This window comes from Anser brachyrhynchus, assembly GCF_964034855.1.
Source record: "Anser brachyrhynchus genome assembly, chromosome: 19".
Taxonomy (NCBI): Eukaryota; Metazoa; Chordata; class Aves; order Anseriformes; family Anatidae; genus Anser; species Anser brachyrhynchus.
This window is the reverse complement of record NC_137712.1, coordinates 8,064,884-8,091,933: the sequence shown is the minus strand read 5'-3', so window position 1 is coordinate 8,091,933 and position 27,050 is coordinate 8,064,884. Positions and strand designations below refer to the sequence as shown.

Below are 27,050 nucleotides of genomic sequence, written 5' to 3'. Positions count from 1 at the left end.
TCTTACCCTGCCTAGCATACAAAATTTCCGCAGTTTAGCCAAGCTGATGAAATCCCTGTGCATTAAGAACAGCTTATAAAACTTTATTTCAACCTTGTGTCGCACCGATTGTGTTCAAGCTTTGAGAAATAAAGGGGGGAAAAGCACATTTTTGGAGCCATTTGACTTCAGCGTTTAAAAGTATCAGAACTGAAATGCAATTGTGAAATTCTGGGGTAATCCCAGCTCCTACAGGCTCCTCTGGAAGTCCCAGGAAATTTCCATCCTCAAGCTAGATTTGGACAAGGCACCCAAAAAAAAATCTTTCTGAAATAGTTCTTCATAGGTTGGAAGATCAGCAATGCAGCTTTGCAATCTTGTCCCTACCCCCCACCCCGTTCTGAATCTCAGGTCTCTCATTCACATAGAAAATTCCTCTGGCTTCATCATTATCTATTATGCTTAGGTAGGCTTCGGATGAGTTCTCATTGAGTTGTTTTTCTTCTTTTTTTATTTATTTTTTATTTTTTATTTATTTCCTCTCCTTATTACACTCCCCATTTCTGCGCTCCTACATCTCCAAGTAAATCCAAGACAGCTTATTATTTATAGAAAAGCATAAATATCTCTAGTGCTCTGTACACCAGTACAAACGCATTACCTGACCTCAAAGTGTTCTTGTCACAAAAGCATCCAGAAGACACCAACACCCCTAGTGCAGGGATGAGGACAAGTCACCATGGCATTCAAGCGATGAGGTTACCTCTATAAACAGGTTGTGCTTAATGGGAGAGGGCTTCTGTGTTCATGCGATGTTTTCCATAAAGGGGGAAATATGTATTTTGTAGCCTTACAGAAAAGGTGTTTACCATAAAGGTGAAGAACAAGCAAACAGAATAACTCCCCAAAAAGTACAGATGGTGATTTTACGTGCATTTCACGGCATGTTACAAGCTCTGGGCTTGCCCTCTGGGATGAGTGGCAATTGGTACCTTCACTAATGTAACCCAGAATAAGTGCAGTTCCCTCTCCATCCACAGTGAGAACCCGTCTTTACAGGCAATTGCCATGTTCAGCGGGGACGAGGAGATTTTTTCACCTCAGGTGGGTTACAGAGCTTGTTTGGACACAGTGCATGTCTGTGCAATTCTCGTGTAGCATTACCAGCAGAAATTTTGTCCTACTTCTGTGGAGGGAACGATCTGAGCATTGCCTGCATGGGAAGGCAGAGAGTTCCAGGCAGCCGATGCCTTCACGTACGCCTCTTGGAATTGGATGAGTGAATGTAGTCACTGAAGAATGCAAAAGTATCATTAGGCACTTATGGACTACATCCTGTGCTATGCGTTCTTGGATTAATTTTAGCTAAAATTCTAATGGGATTTTTTCAAAATGAGAAAAAAATGCTGGAATTATTGCATTTAAAACAGAGATAGAGAAAAAGGAAAATGTTGGCTGTACACAAATGAGATTGTGTCTATACGTACACCATTTCAGATAGATATATATGGACTCTGTGTTAGCAGAATAAGCATAAAGACATCTACAGACACAAAATGTAAGAACCTATTGTACATGCACCTGCATACGTCTGTTACTCCCCCAGCTCTCTTCCTGTAGAGCTCCTGTTGTATTAACAGTTTTCCAGCCCAAAAGCTATGAGCAGTCTCCCCTGACTATGCACAGACAAAAATATACCCGAGCACAAACTGTGCATTCTGCTCAGTGGGCTGAAGATATAACATTTTGCTATTCGAAATCTTGATCGTCTTCATTATCAGAATCCGTACTGTGGCATGCTCATTTCTGGGACAGAATAGCTAATCAAACTACAATCGTAGCAGGAGTGAGAAAGAAAAAAACAGATGCAATAAGGTCTGCGTGGGTAATGTTAGGGATGTTCTCAGACCTCCTAGATATACATCCATCATCCTAAACTCCCATAGATAACTATTCTGAACTCATATACCCTCCTTCCCCCAGCTGTATGCAGGAACCACCCTTACAGAGCTTCCCTAGCAAAGCCCTACCAAGTCCTCAGCTACCATATATTTACTCCCACACGCTCTCTTCTGTAGATATAGTTTTTAAAAAATTCACATCACCGCATTCGCTATTTCCCTGAAGTCAGAAGTAAGTCCCAGGAAGCTGCCAGAGGTTTAGAAGCTAAGCCAGCCATGCACAGCTCCGGTGCTGCTGACATTACCAGACGGCATTAATTTAATTCCACTCAGTTATGCTTTTAAATTTGATTTGAAAAATGTGTCATAAAATACCATTGAGAAGTGCAGTGCAGCATTTTGAAGCAGGCTGTGATGTTCCCTGCACTGACAAAGTCATGGGGAAGGGAATGTAATTTTCACAGCTAAGTACTGGGGGGCATGTTGGGAGAGATTCCCTTAGAGAATGGGTTGAGTGAATCAAGAATCACAAATAAACATTATATCCACTAAATATTTTCATGGTGTAGCAGATCCAGAGAACTCTGATTTAATGCTTTAAGGCCAAGGGTTGATGGAGAAAAAAAAAAAAAAGAGGTACATGCTAAGCCTTCCAAATCAGTGGGCATACCCAGAAAAAAGGGAAGAAGACTCAGAAGCCGTTCCATAAATACACACCTTTCCAGAAGACAGATTTGGAGAATTTTTAATGTTTATGTTAATTGTATAAAAATGCAAAACTCAATACTAACAACGAGGAAATATGTTTTTGTCCCTGAGCCACTGTTATCCACCCCAGAAAGACCAATACCTTAGGAAGTTGGGGTGAGCTTGCACTGGTGCCCACGCTAGCCACTGGCCACCTCCACTCTCATTGCAATATAACATCCCCTAAAGCACATGTTAGATTCCTTTTGCGTTTTTGGTTTTGCAAAACAGAACCATTTCTTCTGCTTCCATGGACAGCCTAGTCGGTCAGACCTATGCTAGGCATCCTCAAAACCACCTGTACACAGTGCTGTCTTGTCATGTGTAGTAACTGGCATCCAGCTCTACAAACTCATACCTGGTAGCACAAGAGCAGATGGTCTTATAAAAAGGACTGTGCTGGAAACAATTCCTCTTATCCAAAAACTCAGTTTCTTTTTTTTTCCATTCCAAATTTGACTGTTGTTGTAAGAAGCCAAAATTGGTAGTGGACAATTTGTAAGGAAAAAAAAAAAAAAGATTCAGTCAATCAAGAAGTTTTATGCTAATCATTTTTATTATGTTTCAATACCATTATGGAATTGTCATAATTGCAGACAAAAGAATAGTGAGGGGGTTGTGCTTTTCTCAAATGACATGGCAAAATTTCTGAAAGACGTTATTTAAGAAAATTTTAGAAACAGATTTGTACAAAGCTTTGTCTGATCCCCAAAGGCTCTTCCCTGTGTCTCACTGCGAGGGCCATGCCCTGCAGTGACCCATCCCTGTGCGAAAGGTGCTCTGAAGAGTCTCTCCCGTTGACTGATCGTGATGGGTTTCGTCTGCAGGGGATGGGGTGACGGCCTCCTGGGACAGCCCTGCGAGGAGCCCGGTCAGGTCCCGTGTTCCTGATTCACTCCTTGCAGTTCCTCTGCCTCCTGTTGTGCTCCTTTGTGTTGTGGGGATGAGCCTTTTATCACGTAACACTGACCGGTAGCAAAAAGCGTGAGAATGAATGGATCTGATCAGCTCTGCCTCGGGTGCTGGTGTCAGTCTCACAAAGATGGGATGCACTGCCTTCACCCTTTTCATCTGAACCTAAACCAGGGCTATTGGAAAGCACCTGTGTGAGGGGCTCAAAGGTCTCATTTTCTAAAGAACCGTCCTTTCATATCTCTCCCTTCTTTCACCACTTCTCTTTTGCTCTCCTCTCCATTGTCATTTTCCCTTTGACCATCATGTTCGCTTCTATTCTCAAAAGCCGGCAGAGCGGCGAACCGAGTGGCTGGCCACGTGCCTCACCCCTCGCAGGGGAGGCACATGTGAATGCTGAAGGCTCTCGTCCTGGCAAGCACCCAAGCGCTCCGTGACAGCTTTTAAGCACCTGAAGCACACCGCAGGAATACCGAGAGATCCTCAGCAGTACAGGCTGGGGTACCGGCAGACACCGAGCGATGGCACATCCCTGGAATACTGAGCAATTCACTCCTCGCCCTGGAATATTGAGTGACCCGGAGCCACCGATGCTCCCTGAATACCAAGCAGCTCTGCACCTTCGCAACTGCATCTGGAGGGAAGTGGTGTGACGTGGCTCGAAACCAATCCTTCTGCAGAAAAGAAAAAAGGGGTTGAAAAGACGCAGAGAGTCAGTCTGAAGCTGTGGAGTTGGATCCTGAGCTGGGATTTTCCAAAGAATGTGTAGAATACAAGGTGCCCAGGCGTTACTGAAGGATGTGATGGGAGCTGAGCACCTAATTCAGTCCTTCGGGAGCTTTTTAAAAACCCAGTCTGAGACTGAACTGGTGTGCAGAGAAACGCACTGCTGTTCCACAAGGGTCCTGGTGTCAGCAGCACGGCAAGGGGCACCTCGGCACTGGAGGCACTGGGTCAGGAAGGCTGCAGACGTGGCTGTGAACTAGAAGTGACCCGCTCTTGAAGCCAAAACACTTCCTAATTTTTCCATTGCTAGGGTACCTTAGACAGGAGATACACAAAAATGGTTATTTGGAAACTCATTTTTTTCCCCTCCAGGGTATTAACACAAGCTTTACAAAGGCTTATAATCCCTTTAGACAACAGCAGCAAGAGCAGCAGCAACTACAAAGCCCTAAGCTTGGAACTCAATCCCCTGGTGACGGGCTGAACCCTCTGCTGAGGTTGCAAAGGAAGAGAAAGGTGTGAAGATATTTACATCAAACACATGGAACAAGAGGGGATTTTAATCAAACTTTTCTTTTTCATCTGTTCTTTCTTCTCTTGGAATCTGCTTTTTCTTTATCCTGATGAAATTCAGTGCTTGCTTTTTTCCTTTTTTTTTTTTTCCTGTAAAAAGGAGGATTTAAAAAAAAGTCACAATCCCCCCTGAAAACTCAGAGTATTAAAACTCCAGGGCAATGCATCTCCAAAATCTATAAGACTGTAAGAAGATAAGAGACAAAAACCCACAGAAATGTTTCCTCTCTGTGTCTTTGGAAGTTGCAGACGCGTGTATAATACCCCTAAGCCGGGGTAATCTGCTTGCCTCCTCCTGCCTTTCCTGATGCACGCGGATGTACTTAGCATTAATATTCCTCACACTACAGCAAATGAACACCCAGGAGGCAGCTGACTCAATCAGTGCTTGTTTTACTTACTGTGTATCACTGAGAAAAGACCATAAACTAGAGCACGACAGATCTGTAATGCTCATTTCAATATGCTTCCCCTGTTTGTTCCAGCCCTGATGAACTTTCATATTCAGCCAAAATAAAAGGAAAAAGAATTAAGAAATATATTATAACAAACACATTAGCAACGTGTGGTAAATTACCACTGGAGATTCCAGTTCCTCATGGTAGGAGCATTTGTGGATAAACACATTTGTTTACTTCATTTTTCCTGCTGCTTTCTCCAGCGTCTGATTATTCACTCGACGATGTCACGACTCCCGAGTCTGATGTCATGGCTGTTTCCGCAGCAACCCAACTGAATCAAAGGCAGTTCTGAAACCAGGTATGCTGGAGTAAAAACAATTTGGAAAAAAGCATTTTTCCATTCCCCCCCCATAAAATTGATGGGCTCCTATCAAAGCTGTTCGGAGACTGGTGTTTATTTTAATTATGATGGCACAATCACAAAATGCAAAGGAGCTAGCTGTTATTTTTGGAACAGATACAGCTGCAGGGTAACTGAGAGAGAAGACTGTACAGACCATACAGATGAGCTTATTTCGTATGGCCAGAATCACACACCCGACCGGATGGGCTATGAGATGTTGCCCCCCGATTCCCCTGATCGGGTCCCACTGTTGCTGGTGAAGATCTGTCCGTACAGTCAGCGGATCCGAAGATGAGAGAGGTTTGGATCTGTAATGACTGCAGCGGGAGCACCGATACCTGCTTCAAGTAGCCCCAATCTGTGCCTACCTAAGTGAGGAGTGATGAATCCTCCTCTCCAGTTCCTTAATAACAAAGTCTGCCTTCCTTTCAGCTCCTCGCATACCTACTCGCTTGAAACCTCGGTTTAACCCGTCCTACCATTGGTCACTGTATTGACTTGATCGTGAGGCTCCCGGAGAGGCTTTAATTGAATTTGCAGCAGAAGAAATAGATCTGGACGGACAGAAAGAGAGATCATGCTGGGGCAATGGAAAAAGCTTTGAGGAGACGAGTTGCCTCCGGGGAATATGAAGGCACGAAAGTTGCTTTGATTCACGGAAACCAGAGAGAGACTGAGAGCGGTGAAATGAGCTGTAGACCAGAACAAGTCTCTAAGGCGGGTCAGAAAACTTGGGTTTAATTTAGAGAGGAGTTTTGAACAACGGCTTAAATCAGAGGCACCAGGCAATGTTGTTTTAGGGGACGTTTCCAGTGAGCGGCTTAGCAGAGCCGTGGAAGGGTTTTGGAGGGAAGCTGGCTGAAAAGCAACGCTTAACGAACCAGAAACCAGGTAGGGGAGCTGGTGGCTGTGACGGTACGGCTGCTCCATGCTGATGCACGTACGAGTTTGGGGGATGAGGGGAGTTCTGTTGGCAGCGAGGTTCATCTGGGTCCCCAGCTCTGAGGGACGGACGCATTTTTGTGGTCAGCGAGAGGTTCTGCAGATGGTCAGCCAACTCAGGGGCCATCAGGCAGGCTTTGCTTGACTCACGGGCAGTAGGAGGAAAGTTAATGCAGCAGCAGCTAGAAGGCGTGCTTTTCACGCTCTAGTGACTCTCTATTTACTGTATTCATTAGCTTCAAAGCCAAGATTAGCCTGTGGGATCCCTGCCTCCTGCCTTGTGACCTGGATGCGTCTTTGCCCGTCCTCTCTGCTGCATTGTTTCCTAACAGGCTGTTATTAGGACAGGCTGCTATTACAGCGGGGCCCGGGCGGCGGGAGCCCTCGCAGCGCCGCGCTGTGATCTGAAGTCTGTACGTGTCCTTTACGTCTGATAAACAAACAATGGGTTTGCCTCCCGCGTTCACCTGCTTTGTGTTTTAATTGGTTCAGGCTCAAAAACACGCAGAAGGGCTGAGCTGTCTCAGCAATGTGTAATATACCCGATTCACAGGAATTTGTGTCTCAGTATGGGGCATGTCATTCAGATGTTTTCTGCCTCAGAGTTGGTGACATTCGGTTCGCTTTCAGTCTCCTGTATGTAAGAAAAGCAATCACACATTCTGGGGGCCTCAAAGCAAGCTCTGTTGTTATAATTCTGGTTTCCTTCCTTTTTTTTTTAATGTTCCTTGCCAGAGCGTGTGTGTAATTACAATGCCAATGATAACCCAGGTTGCCACCTCTTCCATCCTTCCTTCCTATGATTCTATGATTCTTTCAAGAACATCTCTTTTTTTTTTTTCTTTTTTTTTTTTCCCTAGGAATTAGAATTGGTTCCTCAAAACCAGGAGGGACCAATACAAGATGGGTGATACAACACAGGAGCACCATGAAGCAAGCCATTTGCCCTGCTTCGTGAGCCAGAGTTGTGGCACTCGGCCTGGGCACAGACCTGACTACCTCCACAATGAAGAGGCACTTGAGCACAATGTCTGCAAACTCAACCACCTTCTCATTGCTACGCTTCCTGAATCCTGGATAAAGGAGAAGAACAAGTGGTGACACAATCCTACAGGATTGCTCGCTCTGAAGGCTAAGGTAAGGACAGCATGCATTGCCAGGCCACAGGGAGCTTTTCCTCCAGTTCCAACTCCTGTTTTCATGCCATCTCTGGGCTGGTGCGATCTCTGCCCACCTACAAATGCCCAGCTCCGGCTCTCTTTGGTCTGTGCAGTGGTTCTTTCTCAGAGGTGTCCTTCTTCACTGGAGAAAGCCCAAATTACTGGTGGGAAAGGACAGGAGGATGCCAGTTTAGCCACAAGGAAAGGCCTGTGCCAGCAGCGCGTCAGTCCTTCCTCTCCTCAAAGGTTTCCGTGGTCCCACCTCTACCCCTCTTCCCTCACACCCCTGCTGCCCTAGGAGGAGCTCTTAGCCAGGTACTGCCACTTCACTGACATCTTCAAGAGATGGACATGTTGCCCTCCACTTGCCTGATACATCCCATAATCTGTGCCACAGCTCCCAGTGATACTGAGTCCTCTCGCTGCTCCAGCCCTGAGCTATCAAACAGACCTGGCTGTCCTAACCCTACTCGGTGCCCCCTTTTCAGCACATCATTGCAAAGGTTGGGGAAGAAATCCCACTTCCCCAGACAGATAGGCATGATTCATGGCCCACGGAGCAGGCAGCCCTCCTAATTCGAAGGCCTGGAGTAGGTGTGTGCTTGGCCTTCTTAAAATAGATTCTCATTTTTGTGTCAGCATCTCTTGCTCCTCCACCCCCCACAATGTTTGCTGATTACATCCTTGAAGTGTCACCTGCACATCAAGTTTTTGAGCGTGGCAGCTGAGTCCTGAGCTTGGAGGGAGATCAGGTATACTGGGGAAGAAAAGAAAAGCTTCCTCAGTACAGTCCTGAGAGGGGAAGAAATGAGAGAGAGTATAGAAAATATCTGTCCCTTTGTCTTCCCTTCTCCTTCCATTCAACAGCCAGGCTCTTACCCGATTACCTAACGGTGTGCAATTGCTAATGTTGTGAGAAGTGCTTGGGAGCCACCAGATCAGAATAAAAAGCAGGAAGCGTTATCACTACCTGTTCTGAGTTGAAGTGAGGTGGAGAAACCGTGACATAAACCTCAGGACCTGGTAGTGCACCAGTAGCAGTGCATTGATTGCTTCTTGGACTAATGCTGGAGGTGATGCTCACTGGGTACCATTCCCCACATTGCTCCTGCTCACAGAAGGGCTGTGAGGTATGTCTCCCTGGTCGTGTATATGCAGCACTCATACGTGAAATCACCTTGGCCCCCAAAAGTGCTACTAAATAGTGCTAAAACAGGTCCCCTACCTCCATTTGAATGACATAAACTGAAAATTTGGCTGCTTTGGGAGTAGATAGCACTTTTCTGCCTGAATGCAAGTTGTTTACCTCACAATCCATAATGGATCCTAAAAAAATACAGTTTTATTTTTCTTACAGGCATCTAGCTAATGGATGAAGTAATGTAGTGAGGCTATTGTATTTCATTCAATAGCCTATATGTAGATTTGTTGTGAAGGATAAAATGTTCCCTCTTCAAACACTAACCATGGGAGTGCAGTCTACCGCTGACCTTGTGCGTTGTGCTGTGTGCAGCTAACAATACAAGCGCAGACTATAGGCAATGCGAACACAGAAATGTTTGTTTGAATAGCAGAGACTTCCTCCATAGCGCATGTGCCAATCTTTGCCTGTGTATAAGGTACAATTATTCACAGTTTTTAAGGTTTGAATGAATACCTCTGATTTCTGACTGTCCTGAAAAAAAAATGGTTGTTTGTAACTTGCCATGTATGAATATTTGGGCTTAAAATATTTCAGAACCACAAGCTCCCACTCCTCTTCGTGTATGGGTATATGTGCTTCCACTAACAACAGTCCGTGGTCTTCCTTCTCTCCCCCCAGAAACAGTTTTATTTCTGAAGGGTAACAATCAGCATCCATGCAGGCTTTTAACGCTAATGTTTCTAATTATGGGTGAAGTGAGTTCTGTTGATAACCTGTAAAACATTTTCATAACTTATGAGGTGCAAAAAGATTAGCTGAAGTTACGATGGTATTATTCTGTGCTGTCAGCGTATTAATAGAGCGCGCTAATGGAGCTGTTCTCCCATCTCAGTGGGATGGGATCCACCTCATTTCGTTAACCACCGGAGAGTTAGATATCTTGTCTAGGCTGGTTGTTCAGGATCTTTCTGAAGCCTCTGCACAGTGTTAGACATCTCAGGGAATGACTAGTCTCATACTAATGCTGATATCCAGATGGATGGAAGGAATAATCTGTCTCCTGCAGATGACAGTCACCCTCGGGGTGCACCTTCAGGGGACGGCGAGACTAAGCCCCTAACTTGTAGCTGGCTAAATGTAGCTCAGAAGCTGTACTCTGATTAATTAACAAATTAATGAGTGTGTCAGTGGACTGGGGCTACACGAGGCAAGTCCTTAGTACTCAGTAGAACAGGAATGTTTCCTGAACAGACATCAGTTCCTGTCCGTCTACATTCCCCTAAAAGCCAGGCTCCTCAGAAGGGAACTGCCTGACAATTTCACTCTGCTCTGGCTTCAGTGCAGACCACAGGGGGTTCCGCCTGATATAAACGTGGAAGGAAAGTACCAGAGATGATACCGTGGCTGATTTCAGCACAATTAGAACCACCTTTTCATTCTTACCCAGAGGAAATATAGTCACAGATACTGTGCCCTAAGACGTATGGTGTAAGCATAAGACATTTCGGGTCTTACTTATCAGGTAAGTAAGTATAAGGTATGAAGAGAATAGGCCTGAATTTCTTACAGTTCTAACACCACAAAGTTCTTACAGTTTTAACACCACAAAGAATTGAAGTATGTTCCAGTAAGGGAATAAAGGACCTGCCACTGCCCAACCAAGGACCGTTACATGATATCGTGGAAGAACTTAGTCCTTACTCCTTTATTTCCTATTTTTAGAATGTCCCTGATGTTTCCTTCGGTGCTCCTTCCGTGAGATTCCCATCAGGCCAGTGGAGGGCACCGGCTCAGATGAAATCGTACAGATCCAGCACTAGCTCTGTGCCCTCTGGCTCTTCTCGGCCCCTAGGCGATGTCTCACCACAAGCCATTAATGGCAGCAGTGCAGCCCTGCTGCTTTGCACATACATAGGCGTGCAGAGATGAATAATATCCTATAAAGATACTCAGTGTCTAATTTCAGACATCTGACTTGGGTGTTAGAGATAAATGGCTAGAACCCCCTAAAGCTCCTTGTAAAATCAGTGGAGAAGGATTTGAAAAGATGGTAATTCGTGCCAGGCAGGATCCTAACTTAGCTCTTCTGAATCTGGAAGAGCTAATCACTGCAGAAGGAGCCTAGGAACATGACCCACTAAACTTGGATGCCCAAGATGTCTCACATGAGTCAGTGTGAATAAGAAATGATGCATTAAGACTTTATTAGTATCTGACAGCCTTTTGATCATGGCATGGAGTGGAGATGTGAAGGTGGGATCGGTGCCAGCCTGTCTGACTCTGGGTTTGTTCCAGAACATGTCAGCTCATGGTGTCCTGCAGCCGCCTCTCCACAGGCCTCTTCCTCCTTTAATTGATAGGCACAACCCTACAAGTATTAAGACTGTGCATCCCTCTGTTGAAGTTTAATTTATCTAATTTTCTAAAAATAAAGATTTCCTATTTCGTCTTTGCCAAGATAAAACTCTTTCTTCCACAAACCCCATCCCACTGCCCTTCTCTCTGAGCAGCAGAAGTCTCTCAGGCCTCACAGGAGAAATTTTCCTCCAAATTGGTTCGTATCTACAATCTCCACACTCAAAATCTTCCTCTCTGGGAACAGCATCTTCTCGAGCCCATGCTGGAAGCCTTCAAGCTTCTGTAGGCCATGTCCACCTGAGGCCATCCAACAGAATTTGCACAGCTCAAATGCAATTTGTGGCGCAGTTTTGGCTACCTGCTTTCTGCCTGCAGCTCTGTTGTCTGTGGCTTTCGCTTCAGGCCCCGTAGGTGTAAAATCTTCCAGAATAATCCTCTCACAAGAGGTTGCCTGCTCCTCAGGTAGGCACCAATGGCTGCTGCTGTCCTGCGTCGCCCTGATGGGGCACTGCTCTCCTTTATGACTGGTACGATCAGAACCTTGCAATGATTTTTCTTGATTATCTAATGCAGAATTTATTTTGTGTGAAGCAGGGGGAGCCTGGGGAGGGGTGTAGAAGGGAAGGCACCCAGGAAAACCTCAGTAAGTGTGTTTAGAGGGATGGTATTCCTGCAACGAGCTCTGTTTGACTGGTGGAAAATGTCTTCTTCATTGATAGTAGCTAATGCAAAACACACCGCCTGCAGCTTTTTATTTTAATGTAGACATCTGAAAGTGACTGTATGATGGAGGGAGAAAGAGAAAGGTTATGTGTCTTCGCAGGCCCAAAATGGCAGTATAATGAATATAAAAGCTATCCTCTCCTCCTCTAATATATTCACTCACCATTCCACCCTCTTTTCTAGTGACTGTAAACAACATTTGTCATCAGCAATGGGCTACTTTTCATTATAAAACTGATCTGGAAACTACATTTTTATTTCATGTACATCAGCGGCGACGGGGGAAGAAACAGGCAAGGGGAAAATATATGTCGCTTGCAGGAGAGGGACCTGGGACAAGTGTTGCCTGTGCAATTCTGGGGATCATTCATAAGTCTGGCCTCCAAGACAGAAGATGGTCTAATGCCTCATTAAATCCTACTGAGCCAACGATGATGTATCATACCCTTTCAATCTTCAACTAAGTAATGCAGTTTAAAAAAACTAATTTGCACATGTTTAATGCATTCATTAAGCTATTAGTCTTTCAACAAGAGATTTAATAGCAAATTAACAGTTTTTATGAAAGAAAAAACAACAACAAAACTCCCCACTTAGTAGAATTACTTTTGTGTCAGAGCACAATACAGGGTAATGGGCAATTAGGGGTTTCAGAGAGGAGGATGGGAAGATGGGTTTAATTTGTGTTTGGTTTATAATTAGCTGGTGCATGGTGCTTAGAATGAAATGAAGTGGATCCCCTTGGTGGGTAAGACACTGATTTGGCCAGAAAGCATAGGGGCTAATAAAAATGAGGAAGATGATGGTTGGAGCTAAAAGAAATCAGAGGTCCATACCTGAGAAAATGTTCTCGTGTTGTATGTCTTTCCATGCTCAAGTCAGACTTCCTTGTGGTCAAACGCTGGAGACTGAGCTTGTGGTGACTTGGCATCAACGCAGGTCTTGCTGGAGCCTCTGGGAGTTTTGACACTAGCTGATAGGCCAAGCTTCTTCAAAGCACAAGCGGTTGCTTTGTGCATTGTCTCATCGTAACATGTAAAACTCAGCAGGGTCTGTATTTTAGGCCTGGGCTTAAAGATGAGCAAACTCTTAAGCATTTTGCTTAATGTAGGTGGGTTTGTTTAGGTCCAAAGCCTGAATTTCAGTCTGAATCCTCTTTAGCAGATACATGCCAGTGCAGATGGCTGGCACAGAGGCTATTTTGTGACTTCAGGTTTCCATAAGTCCCTTAAAAAATATGTAAATCAATCAATCAATCAATCAATCAAATCCTTAATGAGAATACTGAAATCCAGGGGAAAAAAATTCCGAGAGAGAATGAAGAATTGCAAACTCAAGTTGTTATCTGAACTTACTGAAAATAAGTATAATCCATTCCTTGAAAAGGAAACAAAGAAGTCGAGCTGTGCTTGTTTGCTTGTTTATTTTTAAATGCTATTTCTAAGTTTTCTGTTTCTTTGAAAAGACAGTTGACAGAATATTGAACACCAAATCCACAGGATTCTTGGGCTTTCTTTTTTTTTTTTTTCCAGATAAACTTTAGAATTTTTTTTCCTATCAGAAAAATTCTTTAAGGGATCCTACACTGAGCTTTGATTTTCAGCTGGAGAGAGACAGAAAGAGAGAATGGTATAAAATCAATTTCTTAGAGGTCTGAAGAATCATAAATACAGTTTGAATCAATAGCCTGTGTGTGAGAGTTTGTGTGTCTTCCCTCACACACATCTATTCAAATAACTGCTTTCCCATATTCAAATCCTTGCTTTCCAGCGTGGAATATTAGCGTAAAGCAATGGATCTTGGATATAAATCTGCTTTTCCAAGACTTCTCTCTGCATAGAGGATTCCCTCCTCTCACTGATACTGCTTTTATGTAGCTACAAGTGCATTGGCATTCAGGACAGGAAAAGAGCCCTTATAAAAAAGCACTTTTGTGCAAACTTTGTGGGCTTTAAGCACCAACCTAAAATTAAGCAGACGCTTAAGCCCAATCACGTGTAAGCAATGCAGCCACATCTCAGTGTCCTTCAATCTCTGCAGGCAAGGCCACGTTAATTCCTTGCATCACCACGGACTCCAAGAGGAGTTTGGCAGCGTAACGATTCGGTAGGATCCTTAGGGCTCGAGGCTGAATGTATTTGCATCCAGATGCATTGTGTTCTGAATGCCGTTGTTCCAATATTTACCCAAGGTAATGGATAGTAGTAATAAGACTTTGCACTTCAGGAAGGGACGCTCAGAATTAACAAACTGGAAGTGTGCCTTGGCTGCGGGAGCTCCAGGTAAACATGGGTTACTCACAGCTTTTTTTAAGTGGGAGGTTCTTGGCTGTGTTTAGCGATAAAGCACAGGTAAGGGGTGCATGGCCCAGCAGAGGAGGTTCCTGGGTCCTGGAACATGGGCTGTTACGGATGTGTATTAGTGCCAGAGGGTTTTCTGCTTTTTGCTACAGCTTTTTAGATGTGCTGCTGAAACATCACAGGAACTTGGGCTTATATATCTCTAGGCTAGAGGCTGCTGACTGCTTGGTCCCACAGCAGCAGACGTAATCCTTGCTCTCAGTGTTATCCTGAACACACGCTTGTGCAGCGACTGCTGCCAGCTCCTTCTCTCCACCTCCTTCAAGCGAAATGCTATTTTCCCACTGGCTCCCCTTCCCCATATTCACTGCTCGAGTTCAGGGGCTCGGGGTGGGCTTCACCCCACTGCTGCCCAGGCCCAGGCCCAGGCCCAGGCCACGCTCCTCTGCCAGGCTGCTGCCTCTGAATTTTGTCGTGTCAGGTTTTATCCCGTTGAGCAGCTTGGTGTGTGGGCTGCTGCCTGCTCTCTAAAAGCTTCTGAGATATTTGTGGCTGCTCTGCTTGTTCTGATTCGGTTGGAACAAAAATAATTACTCAAGAGATGGAAAAAAATGCATATATGTATGTGTATATTGAGAAAATGTTTCTGAAGTGCACCACAGGACTGCACTGTGTTTTAAAGGGAGATGTTAATATGGTAACTGTTCTGTTCTCGAGGCACAGTGAGGGTCCTGTATGAGGAAAGTACCATGAGAGAGTCTTTGAATTTTGGAAATTACACCAGAATCACAACTCTGCCCTAGAATTTATTTAAACTGTCTTGCGTATACTGGGATGCAGTGGTGATGGAGCAAGCCTCCTGCAGGCTTGTGAGGGAACAGTATATGGTCAGAGGGCTGATCAGATCCTGTAAATGAATGTTGCACATGTAATATTGAATAGTTCTTCTATCTGGTCTTCAACTTGCTGGGATTAATTTCACCTATGCAGAGAACTATGTGCAGGGAATCTGCGGCTTCTGCTATACCTGGGTGTAAGGGCTGATAAGGCAGATGTGCAAATTTCCCTAGTTGCCCTGGTGCTATGGCTGAAGATATTTTAAATCATTCCGCCCTCAAATCAAAGAAATGTTTCAAACTTAATCTGTGAACACTCCGAGCTGGATTTAGGGGTGAAATTTGCCTAATGTACATCCTCAAAACCCAGTTTAGGTGGTTTCAATGAAGTTTCAGCTTCAGCAGTGGGTCACATTACACAAATTAAATTCTCCCAGTCTTGAGTGAACCTGCCTATCACTTTGCCTCTGAGAGATCAGCAGCAAGAGCGATTGCACACACATGTCTAGGAAATCTGTCTACCTGTTATCCCTCCCCTTTGAAGCACAGCAAAAAGCTGGGGCTAGCACAGCCAGTCTGTTGTAATTGAATTTCCCTGCCTTGTGTGTTATATTTTATCAGGCTGGGCTCTTTCGGCTTGCAGTGATGACTTGGAGGTATTTGCATTGCACAGGGCTGCTGAGAAGAGTGGTTGAAAAATGGTGTGAAAACGCTGATAAATAGTTCTAAATGAAAGCAATTTTAGCAAGAGAGCCCGTAGGCGGCCTTAGTCTCCTTTTTGGTGATTGTAACACTCCAAAGATAGAGCTTCCAGCAGCAATGGGCACACACAGACAGAGCTGTGGCACAGAACACCTAGGGCTGCAAGAGCCAAATACTGGCTTTGCTTTGCCTCACTATTGTTTGAGTCCAGCTGGATCAAGTTATTGGCCAGATTAAAGCCCCTGCATCTGCTGCACACCCATTCATGGCTTTCTTCTGCCCTACTAATGGCAAGTAGGTGAAAGAATTTGGAGCTGTCAGCCATGGAGGACACAGCTTTTGGTCTTCACACTCATCCACCACTTGCACCAAAGGTAAAGGCAATAGCAGCCTCTCACCGGTGCACCTTATTCCCGGAGCTAACATTTTAGGGACCAGCTGACATCCTGCCTTGCTCAGGCCCTGGGCTGCTTACCTGTGCCTGCAGCCTGGCTGTCTCTGAGCCTGGTGCAAGGGATGTGGGAGGCTGCAGAGCTGATATTTCAGGGGGTCACCACTGATGGAAACTAAGCTCATCCCCAGGTTGTGATTATTTGATATTAACATTCAGACCCATTTTTAAGTTATTTTAAGATGTTTTTAATATGAAAATAAAAAGCTAAGTGATTCCTAGGCTTGCATTAACGGAAGGAAGAGATAGAAACCTAAAGCTAAAAGTATTCTTTTTTTCTTTTTTTTTTTTTTCATCTCCAAGTACGTATGGAAATAGCTCACTCCAGCCCCTTGTACTTAAGGATCCATTTGTGCTGCTGCCTCAGCTCCTCCTGTGGAAGGCAGCAAGTTGAAAGAGTGATTTAGACACTGTTAACGCAAACGAGAGGAGACAGGCCAGTACTTAGCACGACAGGCTCCTCAGAAAGTTTAGACTGGGAGAAGCTGTTTCTTTTCTCTCTGTCGTTTCCCCTTTGCAGCCTGCAGATGAGAATTTCATAGTAGAATAATTCAAGGAGAAGGAACCCCTAGGTAATTCGGCTCCAGTCATCCGGCAGTCCTTAAACTCCCCAGTCTTTGTGGATCAGCTATGTGTATGCTAGCAGATGCTGTGCATTAGTACATTTAATAGAAAGGAAATTGTCCAGAATGAGTGACAATGCATATTCTAAATATCCAATAAAAGTATTCAACAGAGGAATTCAGGAAACACAAAAATGAAAGGGGCTGAAGGGTGATGTCTCTGCTCAATTGTATTGTGTATTCTAAAATGCTCCATGCTAAATTAGTGGGTTTGATGGAGGTACTGGAGAGTAAAGTGAAATGGCTTATCCATGCAGCAAGCTGGCTGACCGCTGCATGGTCTGACATTAAAAGGTACTCACCTTCAACGTATAAAAGCAAATGGGAATTCAGATCCATAAGGCCTGAATTAAAATCGAATGTAGATCACAGATTTTTCCCCACTGATAACACCAGTTAAATCTAGATTTTTGTATGTGCATTTCAGTTTAAGATCATGAGACAAGAAATGGCTTTATCTACTAAAGTAAAAGCTATCTTTGTGCAGAACACTAGGGGAAAAAAAAAAGCCATTCTCTGCTTTACATGCTCAAAATGTATTTTGGGTAAACTTATATAACTCGTGGATAAATTCTTTCTGATGGCTTCCCTTTACAGGAATGAATCTGACCTCAGTATTCAACAATATGTTTTCCAGATAAACTTGGCCCACGTTACATCATCCATCCTTTGGGTATACTGCAGAAATCACTCCAGCTCTCTTCAGCACCCTGGGCAGCACGTGGACTTCTAATTGTAGTGAGTAACCTTTTTTATTTTTATTTTTTCCTTTTCTGGAAGTTCTGAGGCATAAGATCATTCTCCTAATCCTAGAAATAACTCTTTTTTTTTTTTTTTTATTGTGACTGACTACATTAACACAAGTGAATTGGCTTGAGGTTCTAGGATAAAGGCTATCTATTGTGTAATTCTCTGTATTAAAGCCATCAGACAACTATGTGGATTCTGAAAGTCAGAAGGATAAATGTCTTGTGACAAAGGAAGAATCAAAGGTTTCCAGATACCCACTTAGGTTATGAGTAGACCTATAAAGAAAGGGACTGATCAGCAATGAGAACAACATCTCAGATGAGCTGTGGGGATAAAGTGAGAATTGCAAAATGTCAAGGTTTTAATTTCCTTGCAAAGGAAATTCTTTGCAGAGGAAATTAAAACAAACAGTAGAAATTCCTTGCCCATAGAAATAAGGAGAATGTAATGAGAGAAGAAATACTGACGCCATGCAGGAAGAATGGCCCCAAGTTTAAAAGTAATCTTTGTTTGTCCTCAAAACAAAATGAATAATTTTCTTTCAATTTCAATAAGGATGTTGATAATAACCATGGCATAAAGGTGGGACACGAATGGAAAGAAGTGTATGGACATTTAAATTATTATAGCTGAGGTAGAAGTAAAATTCAAACTGCTTGGTATAATGATAATGAGAGGAACAAATTGCTTTTACTTCTGATATCTGAAAGGCCTGTTTTACAGAATATTGGTTCAGTAGCAGGTTGATACTATATAATGGAAGAATTGTAAGCATGGCATGTGTATTTTAGAGGAAAAAAAATGATCAAGGCATTTGTAAGTCTATTAGTGTGACCTCTGTAGTATGCAAAAACACCTTTGAAAGACAAAATTAATTAGAACAGCGTAAGGTGGATCACAACTCTTTCTCCAAGAAAAGGCTGCAAAAGAATGATGTGGTATCTTGCTTTGAGAAGGTAGCTATTTTCCAGCTGGTTGTTGTACTTTAGATCTGAATCCAAATAAGCTAGAAACACTTGATACATGCAATATGAAAAATACTCATTGAGACATTAGTAGGTGAAATGAAGTCAGATAAGAAGAGTGCTACCAAAAGAGATGAGTTCTTCGAGAAAGGAAGTGTTTCAGTGGGGGTGGTTGGTAATAAAAGTGTTCAAGGGCCAGTCCTGTCAGATGCAATTTCATATTTTCATTAATAATGGAATTTGTCACAAAATACCAGTGACAAGTGATGTTGGATAGAGCTGGTGTAAACTCAGTGGAATTTGCTTGTGGTAGGGTACTGGTAAGCATTGGACAAGTGAACTGAGAAATCTGTGTAGGAGACCAGTGTTTATGAGACGGAGAAATATCTGGATAAGTTAGATGACCTTAGAAGAGACCACTGAGGCATCAGCATGTGATGGAACTGCTGAAAAGGCAAGTTCTAAGATACCTCACGCCTTGTATCTCTAATAAAGCAAGAGAAAGCAAATATTTCTGTATAAGTACCTGGTATACCTTCAGCTGTAATGCTAAGTGCAGTTCTAGACACCCTTGTCCGATGCAGAGTATTTCAGAGAAGAGCAGGTTCTGGGAAGGAGTGATAGGATAATCAAGTGGACGGGGAGTCAAAGGCTTGGATTTTTAAGAGAAATAAATAGTTGCTGTTGCTAAATGAGTGAGGGGTTTGTGGAGGATAAGAGGAATAGAAGGATTCATAGTGCCGGGGAAGGAGACAATTTGTTAAGCTCAAGGGTAGCACTGACACAAGAACAAAGGAATGTCAACTAGCCATGATTAAATTTAAGCTGAAAAATGCAGACATTCTGACTTCTCCAAGTCAGAAGGGAGAGCTCTTCTGCAAAGCCTCTCAAGGGTGGAGGAAACTTGAGATTCATCCCACCTAACTTTAGACACTTGATGAAGGTACTTACCTTAGGGTTTTAGTCATACTAGACTCCCCTATAATTAATGTAAAGAGCCTCCTCCAGACTGTGACTCAGATTTAGGTGCATTGAATCACCTCGGAGGTGTTTCCCTTGCATTGACCCGAGGTCCAAGGTAACTAGTACCTACTGCTGAAACCTGGGTTAAGTCCCTAAAATATGATGGGTGGATCTCCAAGTGGAAAGGACCAATTAGTTGTTAGATGAAGAATGATTAAGAGATCATATGGAATGAAACCTGCCAGAGCAAAGACAAAGCTTGGAAAACCCAGTTCTAATTTAGACCACTCTGATATTTCAAAGTTCCTACATACACATATCATTTTGGATACCCTTACAGCCTACTTTTACTTGCATTTAAGGCCCCAAAATAATTCAAAAGGTGGGTTATTCTTTACTATTTCTTTATTATTCACGCTATACTTGATTTTCTTCAGAATCACGTACAGACTCTGGATTCTGCGTCGAATTATAACATGGTCTCAGGTGGGAAGTTGAGTTCTGGGAAGAAAGATGAGTTGTGCCTACTGCCTGTGGGCAGTAGGTTTTGTCTCTGCTGGAGAAGAGGCAGGATTACCAACTTCCAGCCCTTTGAAATCAAGTTGAGATTTAGTGCCACAAATGTACTCAATTTTGGGTAAATTGATGCGTTCTTTACTAGCATGGGTGAAGCTGTCAGGATCTTTGGGGATTGTTATCCCATCCCCTCACTATTTTACAGTGTATTGTGGCTTTCTCTATGAGATATAGTAGGGTGAATACATTAGCAGGTCTTCTGTTGTACGATAGTTGTTATATCTGGATTGTAAAGAAATTAATCTTTATTCTCACTAGCATATGAAGATCAAACCTCTGCGACTATGTTTTTCAAAGTGCAACATTTAAATGCCTCTTTCCAGGCCTCTCGCTAATCTTTTTCTCCATTTCATGAAGTGGTGGTAATTTGAAGACATTTTAAAGTACTCAAGAAAGAAAGCTGGAAGTGGAGGTTTGAAGGTGACACGGCCTCCAGTGAGGGAGAGGAGGAGGAGAGGGAAGCTCGATAACGCTGCCCTTCCAGGGATTCTGCCATTAACTGCATTATTTTTCTAAGCTCATTAAATAACCCTTAGAACTGTGAAAAGGTCAAGAGAGAGGGGAAGGAGCTGAAGCTGCCTGTGGATTTTGGTGGTGCTGCAATTTCCTAAGCAAGCAAAAGGAGGAATGAGCGCGGGGGGAATGTTGAAGAGGCAATGAAGGAGGGAAGTGGAGAGAAGTGTTGTTTTTTCTGTCGATCCTTTTTCTTGGAGCGTTTCCACCCCCCTCCCTCTGAAGGCAGTAATAGGATTTGCTGGAGATGCTGAAAGCTCCAGATGAGGCTTTTGGCAAATTTTGTCTTTTCTCTCTCCCCCGTTTGCTTCCTCTTTCTCCCCACAGGTGCATTTCACGGGCTTGCCTCTGTGCTGGGGAGAAAGCAGGTCATGTGGAAAGAAGGCGGCCAAGTGCAGAGACCCAAAGAGAGAAATGATCACGGGGAAAATTACGGGTTGTTTCCTCACTGTTCACCTGCCTTGAGTGGTTCACTTAATTAACAATGCAAGTGTGAGCTGACAGATTTGGCAGGGAACAATAATGCAGTGGGAGGTGATGGAAAGTAGTCTTGCTGGGAAAGTTGTTCCTGATTTATAAATACACCTGATTATTACAGAGTCGCCCGTTAATGACTCTGTAGTTTATAGCAACATTCCCTGTTCCCAACCCTTGTTTTCATGGTGTTATGCAAAGGTGGCAGAATTTGTCTCTGGGAGCTGAAATTCATCTTGCAGAACAGCTTTGTTTTCATCCATTGAGCATTTAAAAAACAAAACAGAAAAAAACCTGCCTGGTTTCCTGTGTGCACGGGAGTCAGCTAAAGGTAGAGTTTGGCCTGCAAACATAGGAAATGTCTCAGTTTTATTCTTGGAACAGAAGATGGGTCCCGGGAGGCACCAGGCTCAGTTTTGTTGTGTCCTTGGCTCTTAAAGCGAGCACAGCGTCCAGCTGAAAAGAGGCCTGGTTCTGGTCTCCTTAGTCTGACGAAGATCAGGTGCTGCTCCACCAAGTCAGGAAATTACACTGGTGGAATAAAACCAGCAGGAAATCAGATGAGAAACCAGCCAAGCAGTTGAAAACTAGGACATTTAAACTCAAATGTATGTTATTTTCCCGTAAAATTAAAGGCATTATAGATGGAAACATAACCCACCATCTAAATATTAATGCTTTGTAAAGTTTGGATGTAAACTCTGTAATTTGGGCCAATGTCTAACAGGGAAAGGAATTGAGCTGGCTTTGCTGAGCCAAGGGAGAAACTCCACGCAATCAGGCAAAGCAGACTAATGATCTGCAGCTTTCTCTGCCCAAGCTGTTTCTCCAGTTTCATGGCTGATAGGGATTGCTGGCAGTCCTTGTCACAGGCTGCAGGAGATCTGGCCCCCGGAAAGTCCTCGTATTTGGATCAGACTCAGTGCTGGGTCCCTCGTTCGTGTCTGCTCCTGGATTTGCTTTGGCTGGAGCTCTCGGGAGGCCGTGCAGAAGCAGTTTATCCTGCGAGCTCTCCCCACGCCAGTCTCCCATCCAAATCCCAGCGTAGCTCTGTGGTAGCTGCTCTCTGGAGGAGCCACCTGCTGCTGCTCACAGCAGCCAACAAGCTGTGGTCGTCCACGGGCCAGCTCAGAGACGCGGTCCGTGCCATGGCACAGGTACCATCGTGTCTCGCCTTCCGCTGGCCGCTCTCCGTGGGCTGAGGATTGGTTTCTGGTTGCTATAAAAGCCGGACCCTCGTTAGGAACACCACATGCGGAAAGGCAGTTTGTTACTTTTTAATGGGTGTGACTTCCAAGCCACATTACAGGACATACAGAGTTGTCTCTGCAAGTCAGAAACCTTCCAAAGAGATTATTGCAAGGAAGAATTTCAGGCAGGTACAGAGGTGAAGGTCTCCAAACCCACCGATGCTGTGCGAGCCTTGGACATGAGAAGCAGGCTGATCTATTTGCAAATCTCTCCCTTAGCTGCTGCAGTCAAATTCCCCTGAGCAAAGAAAATGTCTCCTTTTAATTGGCTGCTGTTATTAAAGCGAAAAAAACAAACAAAACCTAAACAACAACAAAAAGCAAGGTTTCAAACTGAGCTGCTGGAAAAATCAAGGGCAATGCTTCCAGAGAAGTGGATGATATTTTAGATACTGTTCGTGATCTTAATATAAGTTGGAGGTAAAATGTGAAACTTGCATGTGGGGTAGTCAGGTGGTAGCAGGACTGCAGGACTGCGATGCATCAATGAGCAAGAACGTTGTTGGGGTCTCAGCTCAAAGACATTCCCCAGCAAAGCCCATCTTTGTGCGATCCAGACGCTGTTTCTCATCAAGTACACCCCGGCTCCAAATGCAGCATGTGCCACAGGATTTGACACAACGTTGGCCTTCTTCTTCGAAAAGAAGTTACTCAGAAATTCTGCACAAATAAGAATCCAATTCCTTGGATTCTATATGAATAAATACACAGTATTGTGACATTTAAAAATCTTTTTTTTTTTTTTCCCCTGGCTTTCCAGAGCCAATGAATGTAAAGCTTAAATTTCTGCCCTTTGCCTCTGGAAAGCTGGGGGAGCTTGTGTATATTTATCTCAGTGTAGAAACTGTGTGAAAGCTTCATTTGCATCGGTCAGAAACCGAGCAAGATTGTTTTCTAAGGTCAAGGCTATACCTGTCTGGGACTGGGCTTTTGTAACTGGTGTTTCAGTGCAATAAGGTGAATTCACAATATTGCTTATGAGGTCTCAACAGGCTGAGGCTACTCAATTCTTATGAAGAGATTGAGATTAAGGTCAATCAGATTAGGGTGTTCAGCTTTACTTGGCACGGCTGAAAATCCCTTTTTGCAATGCTGGCTGCTGAGTTCACAAAGAGGAGAAGAGTGATGTCTCAATGTTAGGACATGCATTTCCCCACCTACAAGCATGTGAGGACACACATAGTCAAGCAGCACATCTGTAAAGCAGGGGAAGTATTTGGCGTGCGCTCCCCTTGGGATTAGCACTTCAGTAAAGCAGCGTGTTGAGCCAGAGTAACACGTCTTTATTTACCGAACAGATTTTGCATGTTCGGTCGTGTGAGTAAGTACAAGACAGAGATGAGCTTCTCTGCAATTGGAACAGTTTCTTTGTCAGCACTACGGCTCCTCCATTTAATTCCACAAATCTGCTGTAATCAGAGTGGCTTCACCCATCAGCTCAGCTGAGAGCGAGTGAGCACGGGAGGAGGAAGCGGCTCTTACTTTCCAGCTCTCTGCGTTCTCAGGCATTGCATCAAAGTGGCATGGAGCCTCCTGGGAAAGGGATTTGCTATAACTCATGTCAGTCCCAGCCACATTATGTTTATGGATATGATAGACTGAACACTGAAATTACCATTTGCACAAATGATCACACAATTCCTTCAGGCCTACTGTGTCCCTTTAATAGTCCAATCTTTCAATAATGAAGTGGAGATCAGTCAGGACTCTCTGGAAATCCCATATTTTTCTTTCATTTCTCTTTTTTTCTCCTCCTTTTTTTGGGCCTTTTTATTGCACACATTATTTTTGCCCTTTCTCGGAGCCAGATCCATTTACCGAGAGGTTTTAAGGGAGATCAGAAATGAGATTCTCAATATTCTGTTAATACTCCAGAACTAGCAACCTGGCAGAGACAATTCATTGCTGCTTGGGGCAATGAGTCATGGAAAACTCTGAAGTTAGAGAACTGCGTACAGAGAAAAGGGATGCTATTCATGAGGCCTCAAAAACCAACACAGTGCAGGAAAGATACTTTAGAGAGCAGGCTTTCCTTACTGACTTAATACTGGTTCTTACACTCCCTGCTCCATCTCCTTCAAGATTTTACTCCGTTTTAGGGTACTTCTTGAGATCAATACACAGTTAACTGATGGCGTTAAAGGCATGAAGTATATTTGTTGCATGGATCAAATGACGAGCTGTACTAATCAAAAAAGAGGGTTTGACCCTCTCAATTTTATTTTCATAAGTGGCTCTACTACAGTTCTATTCACCCGTTTCTCAATGAAAATGTGTCTCTGTGAGAAGCAACAGGACTTTTCCTGAATTTATTTCTTAAGGACTCAGACAGACCCGAGAGGTGTAAGGCAGAGCTAGTAGAAGTGGGCTCTGCAGAATAGGTTAGAATATGACTTAGATTGCTCTAAAGCAGAATAAGTAGAGGTGAGGCAATCTGCCCTTTGAGGACACACTTTGAAGCACTGGGTATGGTGCTTGACCCAGGGCATGGTCTGGAGAGGTGATGGGAGAACTGCTGACAGTGACAGGTGTCTCTGCCAGTTATATTGAGCTAATAATCCAGGGAATTGGGAGCAATAAAGAGATTGGGCCCTAGCAAGGAGCTGTGCTATGTATCCTGATCTGGACTACAGCCTGCAGCACGCGAACCTGATGCGGAGGTGGTGTCAAACCACAAAGCTCCGTGGGAGCTGGTGGAGGGGACTCTCAGGTGACATAAATCGGGAGGTTTTGATGGAGCTGTACAATGAGAAACTTGGGTCTTGCTGTCTGTATTCAACCCTTTGTTGATTTTTTTTCCATCTTTCTCCTTAACATCTCTTTCTGTCCCCCCACAGTGCTTTACCCTCTTTTCCTCGTCTTCCTTTCCTTTTTTTCTGTACCATATATTTCTTTTCTCTTCCGTTTAGCTCTCTTCTCATTGCTGTGCACCTAGTAGTTTCTTCAACCAAAGCATGTGTATGGTCATTCTGAGAGCAGATCATGGCCTGAAAATCAAACCTGCCAAAGACGATGGTCAAAGCCATTAGAAAGATTGCAGCTTGAGCGCAGCCCCTCTCCAAACCCTAAATGAGAGCACTGAAGTTCCTGTAATTGTGTTGTGTTCGGGAGCAAATTGTGCCTGGAAATCTGTTTGCGAGGCCTTCTCCACAAGGCTCTGCCACGTGCACGAAGCAGCTGCAGGAGCCGGGAAGGTGCACTCAGAACTTCAGCAGTCTCTTGGTGGGGGATTCCGCTCCTGAGCTGGAAGCCTCCATCTCCCCACTGCCTCTCCAGTGGTGGGAAGCTGCCGATGTATTTGTTTTTAATTATTTCCCCTGTTGCATTCGCTCTGTTTTCTTGCTTACGTTAACACAGCTCTTCTTACTGCCTGCGCTCAGCTGCCTATTTGTCATTTCTGCTGTTTGACGTGTCGTGGTAATCTATGTGCACCCAGCCTGCTGTGCATCGATATTTACTAATGGAGCTTCTTGTATGCAGAGGCTGTTTGCAATAAAAAGATAATGAAGAAAACTCCTTGACCCTGGCCAAGCAGTTAGCAGAAATCACAGCTATCGACAGGGGTATATCCGCCGTCCGTCCCTGGGTGGGGAGGAAAGAGCCGATAGGGGAAGGAGAGGAGGGGAGTCGAAAGAGAGGGAATTGGGACCTGGGAAAGATGTAAAGGAAAGGAGGAAATGAAATGGAGAAACAGGAGGCACCGAGGGAGGTGTGTGCGCGAGAGAAATCATTGCAGGGAAGAGGAGATGGGCAAATGGAGAACAAAGAACTGGGGGGATTGAAGCTGGAAAGGCAGGGAAGAGAGAGAGAGAGAGTGGGAAACAGCAAGCAGAATGGTGAGCGTGGGGAGGAACGGGAGAAAAGGCAGAGACAAAGAAAGAAGCAGAAATGCAGTAGGTGGTGGGGAGCAAGAGCCCAACTGTGGGGTAAATGGGCATTGGTCTGTTAATAACCAGTGGGGGACTGGCACCGAGGACCCAGTTTGCTGACGTGAGTGGAGCCAGGCTGCTTTACACCACCCGTGTGTGCGGTCTGTTAACTTCCAGAGAGCGCTGTCCGTTTCCAGCGGTTGAGGATTTGGCTCCATAACCACGAGTTTCTGTCCCGTGGCAGTGATGCTGTGGAGTCTCTAGGCAGAGCCCAGCTCCTTGATACATGCAGATCCTGAAGCTGCCAAAACCTGCAGCTGCTCTACAGGTGGGAGTTGGTGTTAATCTCTGCCCCTTCGTTGTCACACTGATCTGGATTGAGTCACCTGAGGCTTCCCAGCCAAGAGCTCATGAAGTGACCTCTGGGGACAAAATTGTGTGAGAGCCCAGACCTCCATGCGTACTGGGCCTCCCCAGCCCTCGTGGGAGCTTTTATCATCGCGGGGTCACTTCCCCAGCCCTGTGCTCTCAGGGGCGCAATGGGGAAGCCTGCCTCTGTCCTTAGTGAATCCACTTAATCGGGGGAAATCAGAGGTGTACCAGGTTCCTGTGTCACAAAACCGAGCACTTGACAGGCTTGTCCAGTCAAGGGGGAGCCTTTTTCTGTCCAGAAGACCAAACTCACTGTGTGTCACGCATCTTGCAATAAAATCCTTATGGATTTTCCCAGGCTTCTGCAGTAAGAAACAACAGTGAGATCAATAAACGTCTTCACACTTGCAAAGTGACCAAAAGAAGACATTACGAGA

At 44.4% G+C, this 27,050-nt stretch overlaps 1 long non-coding RNA gene across 19 annotated transcripts in view; it reads left to right on the top strand.

Annotated features, from left to right (window-relative positions):
* LOC308180202 overlaps window positions 1–27,050 on the top strand; it is a 272,118-nt gene that overhangs the window by 115,489 nt on the left and 129,579 nt on the right. For all 19 annotated transcript variants that reach the window (XR_013940809.1, XR_013940810.1, XR_013940811.1 and 16 more), the window contains 2 exons: window positions 7,445–7,721; window positions 17,519–17,619. This is a non-coding gene — a long non-coding RNA (uncharacterized lncRNA). The remainder of the gene's footprint in view (window positions 1–7,444; window positions 7,722–17,518; window positions 17,620–27,050) is intronic.